The sequence below is a fragment of the Amblyraja radiata genome, chromosome 4, assembly GCF_010909765.2.
Source record: "Amblyraja radiata isolate CabotCenter1 chromosome 4, sAmbRad1.1.pri, whole genome shotgun sequence".
NCBI classification, from domain to species: domain Eukaryota; kingdom Metazoa; phylum Chordata; class Chondrichthyes; order Rajiformes; family Rajidae; genus Amblyraja; species Amblyraja radiata.
In genome coordinates, this window is record NC_045959.1 from 100,998,651 (window position 1) to 101,023,494 (window position 24,844).

The 24,844-nt window shown below is 47.3% G+C and overlaps 1 pseudogene; it reads left to right on the forward strand.

Moving 5' to 3' along the window:
* The first annotated feature begins 14,595 nt into the window (after positions 1-14,595).
* Positions 14,596-22,847, forward strand: LOC116972588 (annotated as a pseudogene).
* The last annotated feature ends 1,997 nt before the right edge of the window (positions 22,848-24,844 follow it).

Here is a 24,844-nt window from a genome sequence, read left to right on the forward strand (position 1 = left end):
GACTCGATGGGCCGACAAGCCTGTTTCCACGCTGTATCTCAAAAGGCAAAAAAAATCTCTGAGGGTTTAGTTTAGTTTAGTTTAAATTAGACATACAGAGCGGAAACAGGCCCTTCGGCCCACCGTGTCCGTGCCGACTAGCGATCACCGCACACTAATACTATCCAACACACACTAGGGACTCTAAACAAAACCAAACTAGGCTAAACTAAACTAAACTAAACTCTCTTGATTCTGAGTGGAATCAAGTCTATCAGGTCAGGAATGTTACCAATTTTATTATCATGCTCAATTCAGAAATGTCATAAATTTCATATTATTGACGTATGCTTATTTTTCATGTAATTTTGATCTAAAAGAACATTTAAATTTCTGCCTTATCGGACATTATCATCTTTTCAGATTGTATTTAAAATCCTACTTTTACACACAGATCATAGGCATATTTATACCAATATTTAGGGGTGGCACGGTGGCGCAGCGGTAGAGTCACTGCTTCACAGCGCCAGAGACCCGGGTTCATTCCTGACTACAGGTGCTGTCTGTACGGAGTTTGTACGTTCTCCCCGTGAGCTTTCTTCGGGTGCTCAGGTTTCCTCCCACTCTCCACAGATGTGCAGGTTTGTAGCTTAATTGGCTTCTGCAAATTGTCTCCCGTGTGCAGGGTAGAACTAGTGTGTATTGGTGGATCGTTGGTCAGCGTGGACATGGTGGGCCGAAGGGCCTGTTTCCATGCTATATCTCTAAAGTGTAAAGTCTAAATCCAAAAACATTTATGGAGCTACTTCCCTTATAGCAAGCATAGTATTGGTTTTTTATCCCAATTCAGAAGTGATTTCTTTATTTATAAGACTCATGAGTTTAAAAAAATGCGTAACTGAAAATTTATTAGAATCAGTGGGATCAATTTTGTGGGCAAGTGTTCTGGCATAAAGCCGGACAGTGGGAGGCTTATCGGACAATAAGGCATCGGGATCGGCATTCCCGATTCACAATGCTCCCTAGAAGTTCCTAAGTTACGTGAGCAGAATTAGGCATTCGGCCCATCAAGTCTACTCCGCCATTCAATCATGGCTGATCTATCTTTCCCTCCTAACCCCATTCTCCAGCCTTCTCCCCTGACACCCGTAATAATCAAGAATCTCCTCTTTACAAATATCCATTGACTTGGCCTCCACATCCTCCTGTGGCAATGAGTTCCACAGATTCACAGCCCTCTGACTAAAGAAATTCCTCCGCATCTCCTTTCTAAAGGAACGTCCTTTTGTTCTGAGGCTATTTCCTCTGGTCATAGACTCTCCCACTAGTGGAAGCATCCTCTCCACATCCACTCTATCCAAGCCTTTCACTATTCGGTAAGCCTTTCATCCTTCTAAACTCCAGCGAGTACAGGCCCAGTGCCAACAAACCCTCATCATACGTTAACCCAATCATCCCTGGGATCATTCTTGCAAATCTCCTCTGGACCCTCTCCAGAGCCAGCACATCCTTCCTCAGATATGGGCCCAAAACTGCTCACAATATTCCAAATGCGGCCTGACCAGTGTAGAGCCTGTGTTCCAGTAATCAACATTAATCAAACAGAAGTGAGATTTTATTCATCTTTTATTAATCCTTTTGTGAAAAAACTTCATAAGGTGTGGCACGGTGCCTTACAGCGCTAGAGACCCAGCTTCCATCCTGAGTATGGGTGTAGTCTGTACCGAGTCTGTACGTTCTCCCCGTGAACTGCGTGGGTTTTAGCCGGGGACTCCGTTTTCCACCCGCACTCCAAAGTCTGAATGTAAATTGTAAAATTGGCCCTAGTGTGTGTAGAATAGTGTTAATTTAGTTTAGTTTAGTATAGAGATACATCGCAGAAACAGGCCCTTCGGCCCACCGCGTCCGCACCGACCAGCGATTCCCGCACATTAACACTATCCCATACACACTAGGGACAATTTACATTTATACCAGGCCAATTAACCTACAAAGTTGTAGGTACATCTTTAAAGTGTGGGAGAGATCCCGGAGAAAACCCACGCGGGCACGGGGGAGATCATACAAACTCCGTACAGACAGCACTCATATTCGGGATCGAACCCGGATCGCTGGTGCTGTAATGGGCCTGTCCCACTTAGGTGATTTTTTAGGCAACTACAGGCGCCTAGTTTGTCGCCACATGTTCGCCGGTGGTCGCCGGGAGTCGTCTCCTCAGTCGCGCAAAAAGTCGTAGCGGCTTTCTGGTCGCCGCTAAATTTCCAACATGTTGAACGTTATTTGGCGTCAGTGGGTTTGACGCCAATGAGCGTAGCTTGACTTCTCCTGACGTAGGTGCTGTCGTAGGTTGTCGCCAGGATGACGTAGGTTGTTGCCGGTTTTTCAGTGACCTGCAATGACTATGACAGTTGCCTAAAAATGTCGCCAAGTGGGACAGGCCCATTCGGCAGCAACTCTACTGCTGCGCCACCGTGCCGCCCTAACGTGTGGGGATCTCTGGTTTGCGCGGACTCGGTGGGTCGAAGGGCCTGTTTCTGCGCTGCATCTCCAAACTAAACTAAAACTAAATTAAAGTACAATTAAAGTCAGGGATGCATTTATAAAATTGATTTTCGTGCACAGACAACGGCACTTCAAAAGTTTGGTTTTGTCGTGAACATGATGCATTTTGTAACGGATATAATTACTACACAGACAGAGTGCTCTATGTCTTTCGTGCATTAAACTCATTTTCAGGCACAATTAAATGATTCAAGTGTAATAATACTGAGTGGCATAATGACCATCTCCTGCCGTTGGGATGTTATAGCTGCTTGCTAAGTTGCTATGATGTTGCTTTGTAACTCTCAAAGCTGGCATCGACACAAAATGCTGGAGTAGAATAGAATAGAATAGAATAGTAAGATTAAACGAGAATTTACCAGTTTGAAGTTTGATCTTTATTTTATGAGGAGTTACGATGAGGGATTACGTGAAGACCCCACCAGCAAGCATGCGCGATATTCTTCAAAGCAGCGGTGTGAAATCACAGACAACAGTAGATGAAATAAACATAGTAAGATAAGAAGAACTAAAATACCAGTTGACCTTTATGATAGAGGGCGGGAGTGGAGGGCACGTAATCCCTCATCGTAACTCCTCATAAAATAAAGATCAAACTTCAAACTGGTAAGTTCTCGTTTAATCTTACTATTTTACTTCGGAGTCACGTGAGTGACTACGTGAAGATTTTATAGATCTGTGATTTCATGCCGTGGAACGAGTCCATGCTTCACTCACTGCCTTAGTTGACCAGGGGAGGAAGTATGTTATCGTATTCAGACATGAATAATGACAATAGTAACCTCCCTCCCCCGGGAGGAACTATGAACAGAACTTAACATAGAGTTCGTAAATAACCCCCCATCTGGTAATGGGTTAGTACTAAATGTGTAGAAAATTGCTAGATTGACCATCCTGCAACCGCTAGGATGTGGTCCCGCTAACTTCCATAACCCTGCTGCTGAGGTTGTTACAGCCTTGGTGGAGTGATTTGAAATGTCAGTATTTACTCCTGTATAAGCCAGACCCATAACCACCTGAAGATGGTCTGAAGTGATAAATTCTTTTGATGCTAGATGTAACTAACAATATTGCTAGTTCAGAGTCTCTAGGCTCTAGTGATCTAACATTCTGGTGTAGATGTGTGACCATACACAATCGAAGGTTCATGGGATATGTGAACATCTAGTTTGAGATCTGGTGCCCCTGGTCTATACTGCTTGACTAAGTCATAACATAAGTGTTATTTAGCCTGCAGATATAATCATCCTATCCAGTCAACGTTTATGTAATGACTGGACCCGTAGTGCTGCATGCAGGGCTATGAGCATAACCACTTATAAGTGAGTTAGCCCAAGGACAGGGATGTAGCTGGAGCCCTTCAGCGAAGCGACGTAGCACAACGTTAACACCCCATATCTCTGCGTCCCTAGGCCTGGGAGTTTTCGAGTTGCAGATTTCCTTCATAATCTAGAGCTCAGAGGGTGACCCCCCCCAGAGTGGATTCTACTCCTCTCAGCCAGTATGATGAAGCACTTAGGTATGGTAGATGGCACTTTAGACATCATGATTTGTCAAGCCCTCATATGAGCCTGAACTACGTCAGTCATCCGTGCCGAATATGTAATATAATTATAATACCTCCCATCTCCTTATGAGGAAATATTGATATTTTTTGGTGCTATCCCTGCGATCTGCAGCGAGCACGTTCATGGTTGGTTTAACAACCCCAGCCGCAGGAACGGACTTCTCAGTCTCTGTAAGTCAAAGAATTGATTATATCATGTTGAGGACGGTTTCCCGCGTCACGGCTAGACCAATACTTGTGTCTAGAATAACCATATATGGTTCTATCATTCCCCACATCAGTGGGAACCATGGCTGGCTAAGCCCGGCAGGCACTATAAAAATTCCTGAGGCGGGAACTTGCTGAATTTTACAAACCCGTCTGATGAGGCAGAAATGGAGGAAGACATAAAAGAACATTCCTCCTTAGTGTAGCTAGAATGTAACCAACGCTACCGATATGCCACATATTTTCCACTGGTGATTGAGCCTGGATGCAAGCTTCTTGGTCTTTAATGTTCAAAATGTATTTTAATACTTTGTGATCCAACACCCATATTGTGTACCGTAATGAGGTTTGGGTAAACTATCACCGGATATTTTGACTTGTTTGCACCCATGTAAACAGACATTTTCCACCACCGAAGTGTATCAACTTGGACTAGAGCATGCAGATTAGGCATATTCGCATAAACCTTTAATCCACAGAATGCACCCAGTGTCTATAGGTAGTTGATACCATGTAACTGAGGAATTGGTAACTCTCCCATCCACATCTGTAACTAGATGGCATGAGCAATTTCTCATCCTGAACAATAGCATCAGTTTGTAATTTAACTGAAGATTTACTGATTTAGTGGAATAGCATAGAGCTGGTAACAATGACCACATGGTACTTGAGTGCTTACTTCTTTTGCATGCTGTATAGTTCTGATTGTGCAAAGGCCTAAATAGCACAGCTGTAAGCCAATTATACTTGATGAACAGAAGGTTGCTTGATCAGTTTTGTTACGGGCTTCAATTAATTTCAATCCCTTACCTCAGGGCGGAGTCCCAGACGATTAAATAGAGTTAAAGGTGATCCCAATCATCAATAAGTTCAGTTGGTATCAACTTAAATTTATCTGGACAGATGAGAACCCAATTTCTCAAATGGGTTTTGTGGCTGATACAGCTAACGTAGCAAAATACAGCGTTTAATCTCATCCAGATAGTTCTTAACAATATTTTTAAACTCTGAGCAGCCGAAGCACTCATTTAGTAAATAACCTGGGAACTGGTTAGCCTATTTTGCAATGTTTTAACTGTATCATTGCCCCATCCAGTTAAATTTCAGATATTTCCAGTGCCCTGTGAATGAAGCTGACCCCATGGGAATTAATAGTCATGAAATTTCAATGTCCATACTGCACATGCGAGTTGGGCTTGTTGATAATAAACAGGCCTCATTTGTCATAATAGCGAGCCTGCCTAAAGAGGCAACTCCAGCCAGATTCCTAGACTATCTCGCTTGTACTGTGCAGTATAAACTATCTCTTCCAACCTTCTTGTAAATGGTCCACAACCCCACGTTTCGGAAAGAACCAGACCCACCTACCATCATGGCTACCGGTGGTTTTATGGTAAGCCCAAAAGGCCCCCGATGCGGGTTCAATTTCCATCCTTGATGGGAGCGTAGGGCTGCTGGTGTATGTGGACCTATGTCTTTCCAGGTGCATGGTAACTCCCAGCCGGCACCTGTTCCTCGGACATGCTTCCGAGTTCAGAGTCAGTTGCCAACTGACTCCTCGCACTCACCTTCGCAGAAGGGAGTTTTGTAGGCAGCCCTGAAAAGGGTGCTGCCACAGGCTCTCAAGGAGACCTGCGCTGATATGGCCCTCCCTGGCCAATTAGGATGGGTAAAACGTCCGAGGACGAACCCATGTCGGAGGGGACCCTCCTGGCCTGACTTCAGTCTAGGCCTTTCAGTCTCCTGTTTTAGCTCTTACCCTCCTCGGTTATCCAGCGGTTTTCCCATGGTCCACGAGGCTGGGTTATCCCCAGTCTTCCCACGATCCCTGAAGCTGGGTTATTCGTGGTCTTCGCACGGTCCCTGAAACTGGGTTACCCGTGGTTTTCCCGTGGTCTCTGAAGTCGGATTATCCGTGGTTTCCCGTGGTCTCTGAAGTCGGGTTACCTGTGGTTTTCCCGTGGCTTCCAAAGTCGGGTTCCTGCGGTCTTCCCGTGTCCTCCTATTTCGGGTTACCAGCGGTCTTCCCGCGGTTTCAGAGACCGGGTTACCCGCGGTCTTCCCCCGGTCCCGGAAGGCAGGTTACCTGCAGTCTTCTGAGGTTCCGTGGTCCCCGCAGCCAGGCTTCTTCCTGTGGTCGGCATTCCCCACGGCCCTTGAAGTTGGGACGTAAAATGCTGGCGAAACTCAGCGGGTGCAGCAGCATCTATGGAACCTTGTAGCAGGGATCCTTGCGGTGTCGGGAGCCGGGATTTCCCCTTTGAATGCTGCCTCGGTTTTGGGCTTCCCCCGAGCCGGCGTGGCTTAGTAAACGGGGTTTCCCTCTCGGTCCCTGATAAAGGGCTTCCCCGCGATTCTGTGGTCGGCTTCGGATATCCCCGCGATTCGCAGCCGGGATTCCCCCCGGCGGTCCCTGTAGAAGGGAGCCGGGTGGCGCTGGGGTTCCGACCTCGGACCTCCAGCACGAGCTCTGAACGCTTCCTGCAGTAAAAAAGAGACCCGAAAAAGTTAAAAACTTACCTTCAGGTCCGAGCTGTTGGAAGCAGAGCTCCAACAGCCTGTCGTTTGCGCAATGCGAGAGACGATATGGCGCGCATGCGTGCTGGCGGGGTCTTCACGTAGTCACTCACGTGACTCCGAAGTAAAATGCCTTTTTATTGTCATTCAAACAAACAAAAGTTTGAATGAAATTTCGTTCCCTGCAGTCATAACAGCAAAACAAAACAAAACATACAATTAACACAGATTCACACAAACATCCATCAGAGTGAATCTCCAAACACCTCCTCACTGTGATGGAAGGCAAAAGTCTTATCTCTTCCCTGTTCTTCTCCCGCGGTCAGGCAGTCAAACTGCTGCGTCGAGGTGATCGAGGCTCTTGATGTTAAAGCCCCCGGCGGGCGATGGTAAGTCCCGCGTCCGATTAAGCCGCTCCGGGCGATGAAAAGCCCTTCGACGGGCCGATTCAAACCGATTCGGGGCGGGTGAAGTTGCCGTTGCGGGAGCTCCCGAAAATCGGTCTCCCACCAGGGACCTGCGAGCTCCCAATGTTAACGTCCACAGGGCCTGTGGCCGAAGCCTCCAAAGCTCCGACGTCGGGTCGCAGCCACAGCGCCACCACAGCCTCCGAAGTCAGCCAGCTCCGTGATGGCAAGTCTACAGGCTCTGCGACTGGAGCTATCAGATTGATTCCAGTTGGAGGCCGCCAGCTCCTCGATGTTAGGTCCCAGTGAAACGGAGACATGACAAGGAAAAGGTCGCGTCCCCGTTCAAGGAAGAGATTTAAAAAGTTTCCCCCACCCCCACACATATACACAACTAAAAATAAACCAAATTACAAAATTCTTAAGGGGTTGGACAGGCTAGATGCAGGAAGATTGTTCCCGATGTTGGGGAAGTCCAGAACAAGGGGTCACAGTTTAAGGATAAGGGGGAAATCTTTTAGGACCGAGATGAGGAAAACATTTTTCACACAGAGAGTGGTAAATCTCTGGAATTCTCTGCCACAGAAGGTAGTTGAGGCCAGTTCATTGGCTATATTTAAGAGGGAGTTAGATGTGGCCCTTGTGGCTAAAGGGATCAGGGGGTATGGAGAGAAGGCAGGTACAGGATACTGAGTTGGATGATCAGCCATGATCATATTGAATGGCGGTGCAGGCTCGAAGGGCCGAATGGCCTACTCCTGCACCTATTTTCTATGTTTCTATGTTTCTATACCCCTAACAAGACAAAAAAAAAGACAAAAAGAAAAATGACAAACGGACTGCGGGCGAGTTGCAGCGGCTTAGGCAGCGCCGCCACTTCCGGATAACTCAGTAACTCAGCGGGACAGGCAGCATCTCTGGATTCCTTCTCTCCAGAGATGCTGCCTGTCCCACTGAGCTACTCCAGCATTTTGTGTCTATTCTTTTTAGTTTAGAGATACAGCGCGGAAACTGGCCCTTCGGCCCACCGGGTCCGCGCCGTCCAGCGACCCCCGCACATTAACACTATCCTACACCCACTAGGGACATTTTTTACATTTCCCAAGCCAATTAACCTACAAACCTGGAATGTGGGAGGAAACCGAAGATCTGGGAGAAAACCCGCACAGGTCACGGGGAGAACGTACAAACTCCGTACAGACAGGACCTGTGTTCGGGATCGAACCCGGGTCTGCGGTGCTGCATTCGGTGTAAGGCAGCGGCTCTCCCGCTGCGCCACCGTGACCTGTTGAGGTCAAAGGACATAAAGTGTCGGAGTAATCCAGCTGTTTAGGCAGCATCTCTGGAGAACATGGACAGGTGACGTTTCGTGTCGGGACCCTTCTTCAGAAGCATTTCTCCAGAAATGCTGCCTGACCTGCTGAATTACTCCAGCACTTTGAGCCCTTTTCTGTAAACCAAAATCTGCGATTCCTTATTTCTACACCATAGAAGGCATTCTGGCAGGTAGCATCACAGCTGGGTTTGAGAACAGCTCTGCCCAAGATCATAAGAAATTGTGGTGAGTTGTAGATGAAACAATGAAATTCTTGCTTTGCTTCAGCACAACAGAATATAGTAGGCATGAATATGTTCTGTATTCATGCCTATCCTGTTGTGCTGAAGCAAAGCAAGAATTTCATTGTCCTAACTGGGACACATGACAATAAACTCTCTTGACTTGACTTGATGTAGCCCAGTCCATCACATAGTCCAGACCCCACCACTGACTCCATCTACACATACATTTACAGGGCGGCACGGTGGCGCAGCGGTAGAGTTGCTGCCTTACAGCGCTGGAGACCCAGGTTCGATCCCGACTACGGGTGCTGTCCGTACGGAGTTTGTACGTTCTTCCCATGACCTGCGTGGGTTTTCTCCGAGATCTTCGGTTTCCTCCCACACTCCAAACACGTGCAGGTTTGTAGGTTAATTGGCTTGGTAAATGTAAACATTGTCCGTAGTGGGTGTAGGATAGTGTTATTGTGCGCGGATCGCTGGTCGGTGCAGACCCGGAGGGCCGAAAGGGCCTGTTTCCGCGCTGTATCTCTAAAAACTAAAAACTAAAACTTCAAGCTGCCTTGGAATAGCTGCCGACATAATCAAAGATTTGTCCCATCCTGGTCATTGTTTCGACTTACTTCAACAGAACTGAGCTGAAGGTACAAACACCGGCAAATGCACTCCATCAGTCCTTCCGTAAGCTTGGGTACTGTCCGGTTCACTTCTAACCCTCCACCCTTCTTATTGAGTCCACACACAAGATTAGAGGTTGTTCAGCCAGAGCTGAACACACATCTCGGCATCTGCATACAATGGTGTCTTGCGCTTCTTGTGCTTCTTGTGCGTGGTGGTGAAAAGATTGGTGGAAACATGACAGCAATGTGAGCGCTTACAATGTGAGCCTTGACCCCACCCTCTACCCTACTCCATAGCCAAAAACTCCTTTCAATTTTGCCCCACTCACCTTAAAGCTATGCCCTCTTGCTTTTGACATTTCCTCCCTGGAAAAAGGTTTTGACTGTCTACCCTATCTGTGCCTCTCATCTTTTTATATCATCATCAACGGTCACTCGAAACGAGTATGAATGACCTCCCCTCTCCATAGGGTCGTCTACTTGTGGAGTAGTCTGCAGTTGTCTGTAGAGGCCGATCCGCGATCCACACACCTTGGTGCAACGTGGGCAGTGGAGACTGGCGGTGGTTGGTAGTGGTCGAGCCCCCTTCTTCTCTCTCTCTCTCCTTACGGTGATGTCGCTTTGTCTCTGCGACACGGCGTAGTTCCATTACGTGACGTGCAGCTCCTTCCTGCACGGATTTCCTCCAGGAGCGCCTGTCCAGTTGCTCGATGTGATGTGGAATTTCTTCAGACTGTTCTTGATGTTGTCCTTGAAGCGTTTCTTTGGCCCGACGGGGGCTCGCCAACCTTCCTTCAATTGAGAGTACAGGATCTGTTTAGGGAGACGTGTGTTGGACATGCGAATGACATGGCCAGTCCATCGAAGTTGGTGCTGCATTATTGTGGTGGTGATGCTGGTCATGTTGGCTTCCTCCAAAAAGATGTCGGTGCATTTGTCCTCCCAGCTGATCCTCAGAATCCTTCGTAAGGATCTCTGATGGTATTGTTCCAGGGCTCTCAGGTGCCTGCTGCAGGAGGTCGATGGCTCAGCTCCATACAACAGGGTAGGGAGGACAACGGCTCTGTAGGCCAGCAATTTTGTTTGTGCCTTTCGGTCTCTGTCTTCAAAGACTCTTTTCCTGAGTCTGGCGTAGGCTCCACTGGCACAACTCAGGCGATGGTTGACCTCAGAGTCAATGTCAGCTTTTGAGGAAAGAATGCTGCCAAGGTAGGGGAAGTGGTCAACGCTTTCAAGAGTGGTGTCGTCCACTTTTATAGTGGGCTGGGTAGACAGCTGGTTGATGTAGGACCTTGGTCTTCTTGATGTTTAAGGCAGGCCCATGGCTCTATAAGCCCTGGCAAAGGCATTCAGGATGCCCTGGAGGTCTTCTGCAGTCGTACGCGTACTGAAGCTCCATAATGGCGGTGCTACTGACTTTACACTTGGCCTTCAACCTATTAAGGTTGAAGCGCCCACCGTCAGTTCTGTAGAGAATTGGGATCCCCTGTGGCAGCTCTTCACCAATGAGGTGAAGTATGGCAGCAATGAAGACGACAAACAGGGTGGGTGCAATGATGCATCCCTGTTTGACCCCCGTTTCCACAGTGAGGGGCTCGGGCTCAGAGCTGCAGTTGCCATCATGTAGAAGCCTCAATATACTGATGTAGATAATCATAGTTCTATCAGGTATATACCTTTATAGAATCATATAGCGTGGAAAAAGGCCCTTCGGCCCGACTTGCCCATGCCAACCAAGATGTCCCATTATGCTCATAATTAGTTTGCGATAATCGTTATCTGTCTACTGATCTTCATTCAGTAAAGTTCTTTAAATGCAAAAGGTGTTCGGAAAGAGGAAAGGACAAGGTTGGAGGGATATGGACCAAGCGCAGGCAGGTGGGACTAATGTAGCAGGGACGTGTTGGCCGGTGTGGGCAAGTTGGGCCGAAGGGTCTGTTTCCACGGTGTATCATCTATCACTCTATGACTATGATACAGCTTCTTTTTTTTTTTTTCTAATTAATAGTGTAAACATTTGTTTAGATTATAATAATATTCTAAATCTACATTTAATAACTCTGGCTTGGAAAATTGTGATGACTTTTCAGAACTATGAATCGGTCTTTACAACCAAAATCAATAGCCTTGAATTAAATCAAAAGCCAAGGTCAGGCTCAAAGATTAACGAGCCTCAAAACACTAGTTTAAGCAATTAATGTTTGATTAGATTAATTCCATTGATACACTCTCATCTTGGGAATGGAGTGCCTTCTCGAAGGTTATAAAATAGTACAGATGTTTTTACAACTCAAGCAGCAAGATCTTGCATAACTGCACCAACTCTCCAGAGATCGGAGAGATTATTGGTCGCGTTGCATCTCCAGTTTTGAAAGATAACGACGTTCCAAAGGACGTATTTCCTTCGGTCGATCAGAGAGTTGGAGATTGGCCCAAGGCCGTGAGTGCATCCTTGCTCGAGGTCAGGTTTAAACAGAGGTTCGGGGTTGCAACACAGGCAAGCAAGAGTACATGGAGCCGATGATGCTTATCTACCACTTGCGTGGTGAGAAAGAAGCATCAAATCATATCACAGCCGTGTCATGTTCATGTAACAGAATCGAGGGATATGGGGAGAAAGCAGGAACTGATTTTGGATGACCAACCATGATCATATTGAATGGCAGTGCTGGCTTAAAGGGCCGAATGGCCTGTTCCTGCTTCTATTTTTATATGTTTCTATGTTTTATATGGCCTACTCCTGCACCTATTGTCTATTGTCTATGAAGTTCATGGATGAAATCTGCATTTTGGGCAGAATAGACTTGATGGGCCGAATGGCCTGTTCCTGCATCTATTTTTGTATGTTTCCTTGAATTTCATGGATGAAATCCGCATTTTGGGCAGAATAGACATTATGGGCCGAATGGCCTGTTCCTGCATCTATTTTAGTATGTTTCTATGAAGTTCATGGATGGAATCTGCATTTTGGGCAGAGTAGACTTGATGGACCGAATGGCCTAATTCTGCTCCGACAACTTAAGAATTTATGAACCTGTCCGTTCCCTCCACAGAGGCTGCCTGCCCCGTTGAGTTCCTCCAGCACTTTGTATTCATGGATAGGTGATATGTCACAGAGTGCTGGAGTAACTCAGTGGGTCAGGCAGCATCTCTGGAGAAAAGGTATAGATTATATTTCGGGTCAAGACCGTTCTTCAGTAATATTCATGATGTGACATGCATAGACATTCCTGAATGCGACCCAAACCATCGTGAGCTACTTTGTTACGGTGCTTGCCCTCTCCTATAACGTCTCTGCTGCCTTGGGTGATGCAGGACAGGACACAAGCTTTAGGACACGGTGTGAAGCTGTTGCCGTCTGTCCCAGCCTGGTAAAAACCTGGATGGAGTGGATTTGGAGAGGATGTTTCCACTAGTGGGAGAGTCTAGGACCAGTGGCCACAGCCTCAGAATTAAAAGACATTCCTTTGAGAAGGAGATGAGCAGGAATTTCTTAAGTCAGAGGGTGGTGAACTGTGGAATTCATTGCCACAGACAGCTGTGGAGGTCAAGTCAATGGACATTTTTCAGGAGGCGATGATAGATTCTTGATTGATACGGGTGTCAGAGGTAATGGGGAGAAGGCACCAACTTCTTATGCAACTGCAACATGACCTCCCAACTTCTATACTCAGCCTGACCCGCTGAGTTACTCCAGCACTCTGTGAAACGTCACAGAACAGGGCAAGATTAGCAAGTTTGCTGATGATACAGAAGTGAGTGGTTTTGCAGATAGTGAAGATGGTTGTGAAAGATTGCAGCAGGATCTGGATCAATTAGCCAGGTGGGCAGAGGAATGGTTGATGGTTGCATGGTTCCTTGAAGGTCGTGTCGCAGGTATATCAGGTGGTCAAAAAGTATTTTGGCACTTTGGCCTTCATCAGTCAGAGTATTGAGTATAGAAGTTGGGAGATCTTTCCCTCTCAAACCCATTCTCCTGCCTTCTCCCCATTACCTCCGACACCCGTATCAATCAAGAATCTATCAATCTCCTCCCAGTGGGGGTGGCGTGGGCCCAGCAGGAGTCAGTGGGGGTGGCGTGGGCCCAGCGGGGGGTCAGTGGGGGTGGCGTGGGCCCAGCGGGGGTAAGCGGGGGTGGCGTAGGCCCAGTGGGGGTCAGCGGGGGTGGCGTGGGCCCAGCCGGGGTGGCGTAGGCCCAGCAGTGGTGGCGTGGGCCCAACGAGGGTGGCATGGGCCCAGTGGGGGTCAGCGGGGGTGGTGTGGGCGGGAAATGGCTTGGGTCCCGGCGGCGGGGAGAGGCGGGGGGAGCGGGCCCTGCTGCAGCAGCGTCTGGTGTTGGGGTTACAGCCGCTGGGTTCAGATTCAGCCACTCCCACCCGGCGACGGGAGAACGGAGAACTGGCCATTTCCAAAGTGGAAACGCAGATTTTCTAGTCCCGATTTTTTTTTTTTTTTCCAATTTTTTTATTTTTTATTTTTTCTTACTCTGGGGGAAAAAAGGGGAGTGTGGTTACATCCAATGCACCCCCCCCCTTCGGACGGCCATGTACCCCATTCCTGCCTTCTCCCCATATCCCCTGACACTGCTATCTTTAAGAGCCCTATCTAGCTCTCTCTTGAAAGTATCCAGAGAACCGGCCTCCACCGCCCTCTGAGGCAGAGAATTCCACAGACTCACAACTCTCTGTGTGAAAAAGTGTTTCCTCGTCTCCGTTCTAAATGGCTTACCCCTTATTCTTAAACTGTGGCCCCTGGTTCTGGATTCCCCCAACATCAGGAACATGTTTCCTGCCTCAAGCGTGTCCACACCCTTAACAATCTTATTTGTTTCAATAAGATCCCCTCTCATGCTTGTATATTCCAGAGTATACAAGCCCAGCCACTCCATTCTCTCAGCATATGACAGTCCCGCCATCCCGGGAATTAACCTCGTGAACCTACGCTGCACTCCCTCAATAGCAAGAATGTCCTTCCTCAAATTAGGGGACCAAAACTGCACACAATACTCCAGGTGTGGTCTCTTAATGAGTATCTTTACCTAAAGATATTTCAGCGGAGAAGCCTACCTTGGAAGCTGGTGTTAAACAAAGACGGTGGGAATGAATTCTGTTTACTCTTGTTATTTTAACATGGGCCTCTGTGATTTATTAAAGAGAATAAAAACTGAATGAATACAACGATGACCTCCTTCCCTGGATCACAGATGGTAATATTCTCCTTCTTCTTTATGACTCAGGCCCCTGAACTCTGCATAACACTAACCCCTATCTCCGTGACCAAGATCTTTGCTTTGGTTACGGTACAGACTTCGGTTTATTACTGATTGTTAATTATTGCAGGTAGACAAAAATGCTGTAGAAACTTAGCGGGTGAGGCAGCATCTATGGAGCGAAGGAATAGGTGACGTTAAGGGTCAAGACTCTTCTGTCCACTCTTAGAGTAATAAAGCGTCAAAACAGGCCCAACTTGCCCACACCGGCCAACGTGTCCCAGATATACTGGTCCCACCTGCCCGCATATGGTCCATATCACTCCAAACCTGTCCTATCCATGGATCTGTCTGACTGCTTCTTAAATGTTGGGATAGTCCCAGCCTCAACGACCTCCTCTGGCAGCTTGTCCCATACATACACCACCCGTTGTGTGAAAAAGTTACCCATCACATTCCTGTTAAATCTTTTCCCCTTCACCTTAAACCTACGTCCCCTGGTCCTCGATTCAACTACTCTGGGTAAGAGACTCTGTGCATCTACCCGATCTATTCCTCTCATGATTTTATACACCTCCATAAGGTCACCCCTCATCCTCCTGCACTCCAAAGATTAGAATCCCAGCCTACTCAACCTCTCCCTATAGCTCACACCCTCTGGTCCTGACAACATCCTCATAAATCTTCTCTGTACCCTTTCCAGCTTGGCAATATCTTTCCTATAACATGGTGCCAAGAACTGAACACAATATTCTAAATGTGGCCTCACCAACATCTTAACCAACTGCAACATGACCTCCCAATATATATATATATATATATATTCGTGGAGGAGGAGCCATCTTGGGGAACGGCTGCTAACCAGCAGCCGTCCGTTTAATTCTTTTTTTTAAAAAGTTTTTAGTAAGTCTTGTTCTTCGTCTGTTGGAGAAATGGACTTCTTAATGTGGGGGGTAGGGGGTAATTATACTTCTAGGTCCCTACCTGGTCGGTGAGGCAGCTTTTTCTCCGGGCTGCCCCGTCGACCCGTCCTCGTGGCCTACCAGCGGGCGTGGAGCGCCGTTTCCTGGCGGGGACCGCCCAGCACCTCGGCTTCGTTGGCGGCACAGCGCTGGAGCGCTATCGCGGAGCGGAGCGGGCGATGCCTTGCCTGGGTCGCCGCGCTGGATCGACGCGCTGGAGCTCCGGTGAGCTGTGACCGCCGAGATCAACACCTCCGGGCTGCGGGTCTGCGGAGCGGAGCGGGCGGCGCCGACTCTAACATCGGGAGCCTGGGAGCTCCAACCCGGCGCGGCCTTGTCGGCTTCGGAAGCCGCGGTCCCCAGCTAGGAAGCGGCCGTTCCAGGTGGCCCAGCCGCTGTGAGGACTCTCCCGACGCCGGGGCAACACCACCCGGCCAGAACGGCCAGGAACATCGGGCCTCCGTAGAGGCAATAGCGGTGGCCTCAATAGGCCTGACTTTGGGTGAACTGGGGATGGGGACTGGACATTGTGCCTTCCCCCACAGTGGTATCCACTGTGGGGGGATGATTTTTTTGTGTGTAAGTTAATATGTTAGTCTGTGTCCAAGATGGCTGTCGGAAGGGAGAGTGGACGCTGGCGCGCTTTAGCTGCCGCTGCTCTCTCTTCACATTGTGTTTTTTGATTTTTTGTCTTTGGAGCGATTTCTGTCTTTAATTTGTGTATTGGTGATGTCCTTATTAATTATTTTACTCCGACTATATGTTTTTTTCTCTTCTGTTAATTTCTGTAAGGTGTCCTTGAGACTTTGAAAGGCGCCCGAAAATAAAATTTATTATTATTATTATTATTATTATTATTATATATGTGTGTGTGTGTGTATAATAGTATATTTATTGCTTTAAGGGTTGTTTAAAGCCGTACCACATAAGAATGTCATTGTTTGCAGCTGGTGCATTTGCTGGTGCTCTTGGCTCTTGTCTTTCACACTTATATTTTATCATATTAGAGATATGATAGATTAATTAGATTATCCTGCCCCTTGTACTCAATTCAACACACTTGCCAAAATGGCCAGGAAATTCTCGACATTAAATAGTTGTGGTCAGCGTAACTTGAGTTGAAAGTCCGCAATTATAAATTGTTGAAGGGTGCAACAATTGATTCTCTATGAAAAAGAAATCCAGGTCATCAAAGTACTAAGGTCTACACAAAATAAAAGATGCAGCTTAATGCATGCACCAAATGCATCGTTTTGGAAGTACGGTGGCGCAGTGGTAGAGTTGCTGCCTTACAGCGCCAGGGACCCTGGTTCAATCCTGACCACAGGTGCTGGCTGCACGGAGTTTGTACGTTCTCCCCGTGACCTGCGTGAGTTTTCACCGGGATCTCCGGTTTCTTCCCACACTCCAAAGAAGTACAGGTTTGTATGTTATTTGCCTTCGGTAAAAAATTTCCCTAGGATAGTGCTAGTGTACGGGGATCGCTGGTGGGCACGGACATGGTGGGCCAAACGACCTGTTCATAAGTGTTAGGAGCAGTATTAGGCCACTCGGCCCATCAAATCTACTCCGCCATTCAATCGTGGCTGATCCACCTCTCCCTCCTAACCCCATTCTCCTGCCTTCTCCCCTGTTTCCCTGCTGTGTCTCTAAACTCAACTCAACTCAAGTCACCACAAAGGTCTGTGGCATCTAACATTTGTAGCTAGTTTTCCTAACGGAAAAGCAAGTGTGAATCCTTCACAATGTTTATATCTTCACCTCTGCCACTGGTGGTTTAAAGTGTGGTGATTTTATTTGACACATGGCTTGTAATCTGCCGGCCATTTTGGTAAAAAAGCGGAGGTGTCCTTTTTCGAATATAAGAATTGTAGATGCAAATCAAATGTGAACAGTGATTTGAGATCGAGGTTTCTTTGCAGGAAATAGTTATTTCCTTCCTGATCGCTACAGGCTCTTGATGAAATACTGCATGTCCTCAGATTGCTTTAATGTTTCATGCTCAATAAAATGACTCAGAAGATAGTAAAATAAATTACATTTGAGTTTATTTCCATGTGCATCTCCCTCTTAAATCTTGATTTTATTGTTGCTCCTAAAGATTGCAGTCCTTGGAATAAGGTTCTAGAATAACATGCAAATCAATGGGCCATGGTTAAGTTTCCCAATTATTAATAAGGAAGAACTACTGACGCTGGTTTAAACTGAAGGCAGACAATAAAATCCGAAACGTCACCTACTCCTTTTCTCCAGAGATGCTGCCAGACCCACTGAGTTACTCCAGCCTTTTGTGTTTGTCTCCCGATCATTATTTTTGTACCATTCAAACCAGATCAACGGATCAGAGAGCTAGTGTGTATTATATATGTTCATAAGTCATAGCAACAGAATGAGGAGGTTTGGCCCATCGAGTCGACTCCGCCGTTCAATCGTGGCTGATCTATCTCTCCCTCCTAGCCCCATTCTCCTGCCTTCTTCCCCATAACCCGTACTAATCAAGAATCTGTCTATCTCTGCTTTATAAAAGACCCAATGACTTTGCCTTCACTGCTGTCTGTGGCAGTGAATTCCACAAATTCACCACGCTCTGACTAAAGGAAGTCCTTCTCCTTTCTAAAGGTACGTCCTATTATTCTGAGGCTGTGCCCTCAGATCCTAAACTCTCCCACCGGTGGAAACATCCTGCCCACATCCACTCTACCCAGGCCTTTCACTATTCGATAGGTTTCAATGAGGTCCCCCCCTCATCCTTCCAAACCAACGAGTACAGGCCCAGTGCCGTCAAACGCTCATCATACATTGGGCATATCTGACCACGTGGGGTTTTCCCCCGGGTTGCGGTTTCTTCCCACACTCCAAAGAAGGGCATGTTTTCACACTGTATCTCCAAAGTCCAAAAGTCTAAAGTCTCATGAAACCATTTGAAGAAATGTTAACAATTTAGACAAAGTTTCCCATCCAAATTATAGGCTGCTTTTTGGACGACTGTTTTTTTGCCTTGGACCTCTCTCAGGGTCCTTTTCCTGGCATAGGCTCCCCATTAAACAACCCATGCCTATTATCCAAAGATATTTCCTGTTCCAAGAAAGGAAGAAATACTTTTCCTGGTACTTCAGCGTAGAGTGTAAAGCACAACACAATTTGTAGACCCAATAAAAGCTGGTTTCAAGCAATAATTTTTGGTCACACATTATTAGGGAGGCACAATGCCACAGCTGTAGAGTTCACGGCCCACCGAGTCCGTGCCGACCAGCGATCCCCGTACATTAGCACCATCCTACACCCCAGGGACAATTTACAATTTACAGAAGCCAATTAACTGCACGTCTTTGGAGAGTGGGAGGAAACCGGTGCACCCGGGAAAAAACCCACGCAGGTCGCGGGGATAACGTACAAGCTCCGTACAGACAGTACCCGTGGTCAGGATTGAACCCGGGTCTCCGGTGCTGTACGTATTCAGCATACTGGATGTACACTAGATGTATTCAAGAGAGAGTTCGATTTAGCTCTTAGGCTAAAGGAATCAAGGGATATGGGGAGAAAGCAGGAACGGGGTACTGATTCTGGATGACCAGCCATGATCATATTAAATGGCGGTGCTGGGTCGAAGGGCCGAATGGCCTACTCCTGCACCTAATTTTCTATGTTTCCATGTAAGGCAGTAACTCCACCACTGCACCACCATGCCACCCGCACTTTGCCGATAAATTTGCCAAGATTGACTAATAAAGTCATGGAGTGATACAATTTGGAAACAGGCCCTATTGGCCCAACTTGCCCACACCGGCCAACAATGTCCTAGCTAAACTGGTCCCACCTGCCTGCGCTTGAGCCATATCCCTCCAAACCTGTCCTATCCATGTACCTGTCTAACTGTTTCTTAAATGATGGGATAGTCCCAGCCTCAACTACCTCCTCTGGCAGCTTGTTCTATACACCCAGCACCCTTTGTGTGAAAAGGTTACCCCTCAGATTCCTATTATATCCTTTCTCCTTCACCTTGAACCTATGTCCTCTGATCCTCGATTCCCCTACTCTGGGCAAGAGACTCTGTGCATCTACCCGATCTATTCCTCTCATGATTTTGTACACCTCTATAAGATCACCCCTCCTCCTCCTGCGCTCCATGGAATAGAGACCCATATCTCATCTGCCTGTGCATGATCCACATCCCTCTATTCCCTCCACTTCAATGCGCCTATCCAAAAGCCTCATAAAACACCACTATCATATCTGCGGTAGACAAAAATGCTGGAGAAACTCAGCGTGTGAGGCAGCATCTATGGAGCAAAGGAACCTCGACCACCATTCCTGGCAGGGTGTTCCTGGACCCCACCACTCTCTGTGTAAAGAAAGTTGCCCCGCACATCTCCTTTAAACTTTCCCCTCTCACCTTATAGCTATGCCCTCTCGTGTTGGACATTTCCACCCGGGGGAAAATAGTTCTGACTTTGGATTGGAAGAGCACAACAGACGCACAGCATGGATGGGAAGAAGTTGCAAGAGCAAATATGGAGGGAAATTCATTAGTCAGCAATTATCTTTCATCGAAATTCTGTCCATCTTTCCAGAGCATTAATCACTTGAATGTGAGCTGGGTGTATGGAACGAGCTGCCAGAGGAGGTCATTGAGGGTGTGACTATACCAACGTTTAAGAAACAGTTAGACAGGTACATGACAGGTTTAGAGGGATATGGACCAAGCCTAGTGTAGATGGGACATGTTGGTCGATGTGGGCAAGTTTGTTTCCACGCTGAATCACTCCAAGACTCCTTGACCCTTTTGCCTGAGTATTTTCATATTATATTCAGTTTCTTTGTAACAAAAATACTTTTATAAGTCGGAGTTCCATCTTTCCGGCAAGAGGGCCTGAAAACATCGGACTGGCTGCGGAGGTCACAAATAGGCCCCGACCTGGGGTGATCACAGAGGAACGTCCTGATGCCTTTCCCCACAGTGGAAAATGTTGATTCTGCTGTGGGGGGACGTTCATGTTGAATTCTATAATGTGTTGTGTCAATTTTCTTTTTTTAATTTTTCTATGGATGAACGGAAACTTAATTATTTCTTCTATGTAAAGCACTTTGGTTTCAACGCGAGTTGATTTAAACGTGCTATATAAATAAAATGTACTTATTTACTTACTTATAAGTGAAACAGACGCGTAATTTAGAGGTGCATTTATTTTCTGAAGTAAATCCAATATCTGCTTCACATTTAGCATTGTAGCCACTCACAAAATTTCCCAAGTCATGGGTTAAGTCAGGTAAAGTAAATGATGGTATGCAAGTACTGCCAGGTCACACCTTCAGCCGTTATAAAATATACAAAATCTGCACTATTAAAACTGGAACCCTGGAAAAACTGGTAGAAAATCTCCTTACTGATTTTGGAGACAACGACTTCAGTTATATCAGCATCTTTCTGTCAACATACCCAGCGTTTGTTATAACAGAGCAGGTACATATGGCATCTCTGTGTGGTATCTCAGCTGCACGGAGGCGGAGAGGAGAGCTCTTCAGCGTGTCGTCCACAAGGCGCAGAAGATTATTGGGACACAGCTACCAACCTTGGAGGGCATCTACCACACACGGTGCCTCAGGAAGGCCGTCAGCATCCACAAAGACTCCTCACACCCTTGTAATAGTCTGTTCGAACTCCTACCTTCCGGCAGACGTCACAAGGCCTTCTACGCCCGCACCTCCAGACTCAGGAACAGCTTCATCCCCAGAGCTATAGCTGCTCTGAACCGGCCCTGCTGAGTGCCCCCACCCCCATGAACTGTCTCCCTCGGATGGTCACGTCGCACATCGACCTGGCACAGACACATTTGCACTTTAGACTGTTTTACTGTTTTACTGTTCTTTTTATAAATCATGTTTCTCTGGGTATCTAAATTGTATTAGTTGTTTAAGTTATGACATCGGATGGAGGCTGCATACCAAATCTCGTTGCACCTATGTGCAATGACAATAAAATATATTATTATTATATTAATATTATTACTGGAGCTGCTGCTGGACAGGTACGGAAATGTTGAATGTCAAAGCGATGGGGAAGATGGAGGTCAAAGTGCACCGCTAATCAGAGCGCTGATTCGGAGTGCTGTCACCTCCGTTTTGCACGCTTGGTTGGACCAGTATTCTGAAGACTTCCAGGACATCCCGAACTACACCTGCCTCGACAAGGAGCTGCGTTACCGGAGGCAGACGATGCCTGGCTCCGATCCGGAGCAGAGAGCCGAGAACCTCCTGCAGCAGCACTTCCAGAACCAGGAGCTGGCGGAACAGGAGCTGGACACTGGTTTCCATGGCAACATCACTTTCAGCCCGGGAGATGTGCAGGAAGGTGGAATAGAAGAAAAACAGGATTTCCTCTCTTTCCCGTCAGATAAAGTGGCAGAACAGTTGACGTACATGGACGCGGTTCAAGGAGGTTGTCCCACATCACTGCCTAGGCCGCATCTGGTTGAGACGGGACAAGAAGGGGAACGAGAGCACCTCACACCCACCATCCGGGTCACCATCAGCCAGTTCAACGCCGTCACCAAGTGCGTCGTCAGCTCCATACTGAGGGACCTGCAGCTGAAGCCCCAGCAACGAAGCTAAATCATCGAGAAGTGGATCGACGTTGCCCAGGAATGCAGGATCATGAAGAATTTCTCCTCGCTCCGGGCTATTCGACCAGCCACGCAGTCAATCCCCATCTGCAGGCTGAAGAGGACCTGTTTCAAAGGACAGCATGTTGATGCTTGGAGAGCTTTCAGAAACCTTCATCCATCAGAACAACCTTCATCAATCAGACGAGTCAAGAGTTGATAATGAAATCTGCAAATCTCGACAGCAACTGTGTGAAGGAAAAGGCCACTGTTTCAAAGGACAGCATGTTGATGCTTGGAGAGCTTTCAGAAATCTTCTTCGATCAGAACAACCACCTCACGAGTCGAGAGTTGCCAATGAAATTTGCAAATCTTGACAGCAGTGTGAAGGAAAACCAGAAACCACCGCAGTTGCAGGAGGACGTGGGAGTGATGCAGGGCACCGTGCCATATCTCGGTACGTTCTTGACCGACTTGACACCGCGCTCCGCGACTATGTCGAAGGCTTGATCAACTTTGAGGAGAGACTACAGAAGTTTGAGGTGTTAGCCCCAGATTGAGCTGCCGCAGTCTGCCTGTAACATTTACCGCATCAGTCCCGTCAAAAGTTTTTCTCAGGTGGTCCGGCGGTCAGCAGTATTTAACTGACGATGAAGGTTAAAACGTGAGTCATGTGGAATCGAACCAACCGCCCATACCAAGTCCCACATCTCCAAAGCCCAGGGAGAGCATGGTGAAGCGTCTCAGTCGGTATCCCACCTCAGGCATCACTTTCGGTTTCTTTTTTCTACGTCTGCATAACACTTGAGCGTCTTCGAGGTACAACAGAAGTCTTTATTACATTACTCAATGCTGGCAGCAAGACAACTCAAAATGGCTGCCCACTCCCACTGTCTACACAAGACATCTCCCTTTGCACCACCTGCTGCATGGGAGGAGCAACGGGTCCTCCCAACCCCACACAGTCCACCAAACATCACACTATGAAATTACTATTGTGGTTTTATAACATTTAGTGCTACAATTACCACTTAGACAATAGACAGTAGGTGCAGGAGTAGGCCATTCGGCCCTTCGAGCCAGCACCGCCATTCAATGTGATCATGGCTGATCATCCCCAATCAGTACCCCGTTCCTGCCTTCTCCCTATATCCCCTGACTCTGCTATCTTTAAGAGCCCTATCTAGCTCTCTCTTGAAAGTATCCAGAGAACCGGCCTCCACCGCCCTCTGAGGCAGAGAATTCCACAGACTCACAACTATCTGTGAGAAAAAGTGTTTCCTCGTCTCTGTTCTAAATGGCTTACTCCTTATTCTTAAACTGTGGCCCCTGGTTCTGGACATCCCCCAACATCGGGAACATGATTCCTGCCTCTAGCCTGTCCAAACCCTTAATAATCATATACGTTTCAATAAGATCCACTCTCATCCTTCTAAACTCCAGAGTGTACAAGCCCAGCCGCTCCATTCTCTCAGCATATGACAGTCCCGCCATCCCGGGAATTAACCTTGTAAACCTACGCTGCACTCCCTCAATAGCAAGAATGTCTTTCCTCAAATTAGGGGACCAAAACCGCACACAATACTCCAGGTGTGGTCTCACTTAGTTGTGAGGCGTACAGTTCAGTTGAGAGATACAGCGTGGAGACAGGCCCTTCGGCCCACCGAGTCCGCGCTGATCCAACGATCACCCCGCACACTAGTTCTATCCTACTCACTTGGGACAATTTGCATAAGCCAGTTAACTTGCAAACCTGTACGTCTTTGGAATGTGGGAGGAAGCCAGAGCACCCGGAGAAAATCCATTCAATCCTGGGGAGAAGGTACAAACTCCGTACAGACTGCACCCGTGGTCAGGGTGGAACCCGGGTCTCTGCCGCTGTAAGGCAGCAGCTCTATTGCTCCACCCCCGTGCTGCCCTAAATTTAATGTGACGCATTAAATGTGGCTACAAGTATGTTGGTACACCTCTCCCAATTTCATAGAAACATAGAAAATAGGTGCAGGAAGAGGCCATTCGGCCCTTCGAGCCAGCACCCAACTCAAAGACTGACAGCAGTTGACCTAAAATTGCTTTTAAAATTGTAAAAATATCAAATGTCCATTTTACATGGAATTGATAAGGTGAATGTATAGTCTTTTACCTAGAGTAGAGGAAATCAAAAACCAGAGGACATAGGTTTAAAGTGATAGGGGAAAGATTAATAGGAACATGAGGGGGCAGCTTTTTCACACAGAGGGTGGTGGGTGTATGCAACGAGCTGCCAGAGGAGGTAGTTGAGGCTGGTACTGCGACAGCATTTAAAAGACATATGGACAGGTACATGGATAGGACAGGTTGAGAGGGATATGGGCCAAATGCAGGCAAATGTCAACTAGCTTAGATGGGGCATTTTGGTCTTCATGGGCAGGGTGGGCGGAAGGGCCTGTTTGCTGTTTGTCGCTATGACTCCTTCACTCTATAATTAAGACCCAGGAAAAAGAGCCAAAAAAATTAAAAGAAACATGGAAAAATGTTGTTCATCTTCAAGTGCCAAGGATGAACAGCGGCGTAATATCAGATTTGGGTGTCACGGTGGCTCAGCGGTAGAGTTGCTGTCATACAGTGCTTGCAGCGCCAGAGACCAGGGTTCGATCCCGACTACGGGTGCTGTCTGTA